At 39.4% G+C, this 6,000-nt stretch overlaps 1 pseudogene; it reads right to left on the minus strand.

Annotated features, from left to right (window-relative positions):
* Window positions 1-1,259: 1,259 nt before the first annotated feature.
* On the minus strand, window positions 1,260-2,314 carry LOC124973212 (polycomb group RING finger protein 2-like; annotated as a pseudogene).
* Window positions 2,315-6,000: the final 3,686 nt, after the last annotated feature.

Here is a 6,000-nt window from a genome sequence, read left to right on the forward strand (position 1 = left end):
GTATGAATGTGTTTAATTTATTCACCATGTTGCATAACTATTAATTCTTTTGAGGATGGACCATTGATGACAAAGTCAAGAGATGCAAATGTCCCAGTGCAGGAGGAGGGTACAGATAGAGAGGACCTCAAACAGGACAAGGCACAGACAAAACCTTGGGAGCTCCCAACCCCATGCACCTAGTTGTGAGAGTTTGGCCTCCTCCCAGATCTATGTACATTTGAGGAAAACAGGTAGGCAGGAATCTGCTCAGGCCTGCTCCTGAGAGGTGCTCTGTTGACCTCTCAGGTTGAGGTGTGATTCTTGTGCTTCTAGATGCCTCAGTCACTGTCCTGACTTTACCTCAGCTGCCGGTTGAGAGGGTAGTTAGGGAACTGTTTGCCTTTGGCAGAAACTGGGGTATGTGCTTGTCTGAGGGCAACCTCATCCCTGCTTCTCCACTCTGGGTTCCTAAGTAAGGCTTCACCCACCCCCATTCTTGCTAGTAAAGGTCCTGGAACAGGGAAGGGACAGGAGTGGGTGAGTCAACTCACATACCAAAGGCACATATGGACTTTCCAGGGCTGGGATCCCCTGTGCCTGAATCTTCTTTTCCACAAGATAAATGAGACAAAGATCACACATACAGGAAAAAGGCAGCAGAACTATCTAGGCTTTTGCACTGTATGTGAAAGTGAGGGAGATGACTTCCGTGATGCCCACTAGCTCCTCAAATCCAGGGCACAAACTGTGTTTGTGAAAGGCAGTGTTTTCAAAATTCTCTGAACATTCAGCAATGGGGACTGGGTAGGGCAGGACAACAACAAAGACGGGTAGGTTAAAATGGTGGACCCTAAACACAGTCAGATAGAGCTATGTCTAAAGCTTTGGGGGCTGGTAGGGTCCCCCAACACCACATCTGCCTTAAGAATCACATGGAGTAATGGGATAGGGTTTTATCCAGTCTCCATGTGGCCCCTTGAGTTCACCTCCAGGTAACCCCCAAAGAGCAGAGCAAATTACACAAGACACTCTAAAAATGAAAACACAGAAGGTTCCCCCACCCGTGTGTCAGTTAAATTAATCTGGTTGGCCCATAGAAAACAAGTATGTATATTTGGTTTTTCCCATGTACTCATATGTAGACTTATTTATGAAACCCACTTCTTACCTCTATGGTGGGAAGAGCTGGGGATGCTAGAAGAGGTGAAAATAAAGGGGCCCAGAGAAAGTGAAAGGAGTGAAGAGGTGGCTGCAAAGAAGGAAAGGATCCCTTTCTTTCAGATGGGGAGCATGGGATCTCCATTGACACTCATCCACCACCCCCAGCTGGTGGAGGATGGTTTCTGCAGGCAGTTTGAGTCACCCCAGTTGACAGCTCTGGTGGACCCACTGGCTGTTGAAGGGGGAGTGAGGGAGGTAGTGTGGGCAGCAGGAGTGGTGGTCTTGGGAACTGGGAGAGCCATGAGAAGGAGTGGCAGGACTGCGTAGGGAGGAGAAAGTGGTTGGCAGTGTGGTAGAGCTAGGAACCCTGTTGCTGACTAACTTACACTCTGATGCCCCACTGATGTTGATGCCCTTGGAAGGAGTGTTGATGCCCTTGGAAGGAGTAGGCATTTTGGGCATGGTGAGTTGCTTACAGGTTGTCTGGACATGGTACTTTAGAGGGATAGAGCCAATCAGTTGCAAGGAATAGATGTAGGCAGTGTCCGCAAGGGTGTAGTATTCCTTCAGATGCTTATCCTCTTAAAGAACCTCCACCTTGTATTTGCTGGGTACATCCATCTTCAAGCAAATGAACTTGGCAATGTGCATAATTGTCATGGCAGCTGATCATCAAAGGAAGGACACCCCTGTCTTCTCCTTGTCCCCATCTCCATTCTACAGGAGATCCTTCTTCTTTGTTACATCTTTGTAGCAATCCATGAAGAGACTGATGATCTCATCTTTGCTCAGTTTCATCTTCTGCTTGTCTAGGTCCTCACTGGAGTCATTGGGGACCTCTATGAGGAGGTGAACTGTGTAGAAATTCCATCACCATTTCATCTCACCATTAAAAATTCCAGGGACCAATTTATAGACAATGTCTTGGAGAGTTTTTTTTTTTCCATCTGATACTAAGCAGCAGTTGGGTTTTATAGACCTGTGCATCTCACATTAGGCAGTATTTGTTGGTCTGCAGGTAGCAATGGATGAATGTTTTGCAGAAGGAATGCAAGTACTCCATGATGGTGGTCACATGGATGTAGTAGCCCATACAGAGGGCACACATGAGGTTAGGGTTCAACTCCCTCATTCTGATCCATGTGGTTTCATGCAAAAAGTATAAGGTCATGACTGGGAATGGGAGAACTGGGGACTTTCACTATTTAAGGTAGGATTGGGTGTATTCATGTGGCTGGTTCTCTCTGATGATCTGAATTTTCACTAGGTACCCAGGTTTGGATTCCTGTAGGTCTCAGGGAGGGAGGGAGGAAGAAGGGACAAAGCGATGTCACTCGGTGGCCAGGGTGGGAGAAACCTGTGCTAAGAAAACAGTTTGAGAGAAAACAGTTTGGGATGGTAGAGAGAAAGAAGACACTAACTCTCAACTCTTAATTCCAGAATATTTTTATCACCTTAGTGAGAAATGTTATATCTTCCAGGCCCTTCTTACCTCCATCCTCTGGTATCTGCTACTTTGTGTTTCATGTGTATGGATTTGCCAATTCTGAACATTTATGTAAGTCAATATTATATGCAGTATGAAGTCTTTATGACCAGCTTCTTTCACAATGGAATTTTTTTCAAGGTTTTTCATTTCACAGTGTGAACCATGACTTTTTTGACTGAATACTATTTTCTACAAATAACACCAAATTTTATTTATCCATTTATTAACTGGTGTGGGTTTACTCATTTTGTTTCCACTTTGGTGCTATTGTCTCTAAATATGCTATGATTATTCATCCTCAAGTTTTAGTGAGTTTGTGTGTGTGTGTGTGCAATGTGGTTTTATTTTCATATATATACAGAAATAGAATTTCTGGATCATATGGTGACTTTGTAGTCCTTTTTTTTTTAAAGTCATACCAATTGTAGTGATTATGGAGTCATTTCCTGTGATACATTTATTTTGTATTTTCCTAATGACTAATCATGTTTGGCATCTTTCCCACTGCAAAGTATATGAGTAACAGGTGATTTTTGGACATAGTTATTGTCTTTGAATAAATATTTTTTCAAATTGTTTACACATTTTTAATTAGACTACTTTTTTTTCTTTTCCACTTTTTTTATTGATACATACTCATAAGCTCACACAATCTAATAACATAATTTGGGTGATATCACTTCCAACACTTATTTGTAAAGTTTAACTGGAGTCCAGCTATAAGAGTTAAGGGGAGAGCTAATAAAGAGGCAAGTACACAGGATGGTGAAGAGCAAGAAGTGGTTTTCATTGAAAAGTCAGTCCAGTCTTATTATCTCTATTCCAAGATCATATCAAGTTACACTAGTTTACAAAGTACAGTTAGATTAGCAACTGTGCAGATTACATAACTTACTTGCTTCTCAGAGCCCACTATTACCAAATATTTTAAAATAAGATAATGTCTCCAGGCCTGAAGGACATAGGAGTTGCAGAGCATTTCTAAGTCATTCAGAGCACCTTTTGTCCTAAGGAGTTTGCTCAACTCAAAGGACTTTTGCTCCTCTGTACATTGACTGACCTGAAATCCCCGCAACTCCCCTTTTTTGTTCTGTATGACCTTTTGAATAGACATGACTGGTCTTCTGTTTAAAAACACTGGAGGGATAAAGGAAGGCAAACATTGGCAAAGGCAAACACAAGTACAGCATAATAAGGCAAATATCAGTAAACATCTTCCAGTGAAAAGCTGTTTGATCCATGTAAAATTTGGCACCCATGAGGTTGATCAATCTAATAAATCTCAACCACCATCATCTTGTACCTTTTTTAACAATATCTTTAAGATAATCCAATTCCCTTTGAATGGGTTTACTATTATCAGCTAAATTGAAAACACTTATTGTTAAAATCTTGGCATCCTATATGATGTAACAGCAAATAATCCATAGCAGCCCTATTATCAAGAGTAGCTTGATGATACAAATTTCAGAAGAATTACCAATTTCTGCTAAGTATGAAGGCACCCTCAAGAGGGACACAATAACAGAGAAATAATACAGTAATCATCAGCATATTTATAGAATTTTGGGTAATTTTGACAAACAGCCACAATCAAGTTTTCCAGGGTATATTCTGAACATATCTAGACTAGCAATTATTGAGTAGATGTTGTTAAATTCTTTATATATCTTCCCCAAGTCAGTAGATGAATCAAAGGCAGAGGGTCTCTTGAACATCTTTTTCATATTGGAGCTTCCTTTTTTGAATCAGGGTCCTCTTCATCCAAGGTCAAATAAAATTTGGGAATTGGATTGTGAATTTTTTGCTTTAAAAGACACATTTTAAGCATTTGATATGTACATTCAGCTAAGGTCTGTCCAGTAATATTGTGAGGAATTCTATGGGTTAGAACTATATTCCTTTGATTTCAAAACTGAGCAAAGGCACTAGAAGTATAAGTAGGTGCATTGTCCGGTTTTAAATGATGAGGTTTATCCATGGTAGCAATGCAAAGGAGCACATGAGACATACAGTCTGAGACCCTCTTTGAACAATGTGCGTTGGTCCATATAAGGCCTGAGGAGGTATCTATGGAAACATGTGAAAAGGAATAGAAGTGGAAAGAAGGTAAATGAGTTACATCCATCTGCCAAAGAGAATTAGAATGTAAACCTTGAGGGTTTACAGTTTTCCTACTAGGGGAACAAAGAGTGTGCAATGAGAGCAATTATTAACAATTAAAGAGGTCTGTTGAGGGGAAATCAAAAAGGTTTTTATTAATGAGTGAGTGTTGTGATGAAAAATTGTGTGATTTCATGGCATCTGAAAGAGTGGATGAAGTGATTTTATAGCAGCATCAACATGAGTATTTCCTTCAGTGAGTTGTCCAGGAATCTTAGTGTGGCTACATATGTGAGCAAGAAATATGGAACTGAATGATCTTATAAAAGAATAATTGAACAGTGATAAACAGAGATAACAAATTAGAGTCCAAATGAGGTGACAAAATATCAGAGGAAATGTGAGGCATCACTTTGACTATATACTGAGAATCTGTAAGGCAGTGGGAAACATATGAAGAGCCCAAATAATTGCAACTAATTCTGCTTACTGAGGACAAGATTAAGGCAATGTGTAATAATCAGTCCATTTTTTATCAGTGAATATAGATACCACACCCCATTGTTTTTCTCTGTATAGACAGTAATCCCACTGGAAAATGGAATGGAGAAGATTTTAGGAAAAGGAGCGAGACTTGACCCAAGAAGTAAAGACCTTCATTTGGAAGTGTATGTAAAGCAATGTGAGCTAAAAAAAAGTCAGTTAAGACAGCTAGATAATATGAAATTTACAAATAGTGTAAATGTAAAATCTTTCCATAAAAAGATTAAAAATTACATAAATATCCATTACTATAAGACATAAAGTATAATTGTTATCATCTGAGAACAGTTGAGCATATATATCAGCATAAGGAAGATATTTTTCCAGAAAAAGGAGAATATAACCATTCTATTATATACTAGTTTTAATTATAACTGGCAACAACTGCAGCAAAGACATAAGTCTTTCCTGTAAAGGTTATTAGAGATAAAGGAACATTGAGTGTTGGGAGTCTGTCTATAAGAACTGTAGAGAATTTCTCACTAACACAGTGAAGAGCGAGCTGTAGTCAGTGCAAAATTAACTGGAAAAAAGGGTGGGATTATTTTTTTAACAGGTGAGAAAAAGGCAACAACATATCAGTAGTTAAAGAAATATATGATTGAGCCCAAATTAAATGTCCTAAAAATTGTTGTAAGTGAACTAAGGAAAATTGGAAGGAAGAGTCAGTTTTGGAATATGAGGAATGGAATAGCATTGAAGTATCTTAAGTCAAAAATAGT

Source organism: Sciurus carolinensis (assembly GCF_902686445.1).
Source record: "Sciurus carolinensis chromosome 14 unlocalized genomic scaffold, mSciCar1.2 scaffold_101_arrow_ctg1, whole genome shotgun sequence".
Lineage (NCBI taxonomy): Eukaryota > Metazoa > Chordata > Mammalia > Rodentia > Sciuridae > Sciurus > Sciurus carolinensis.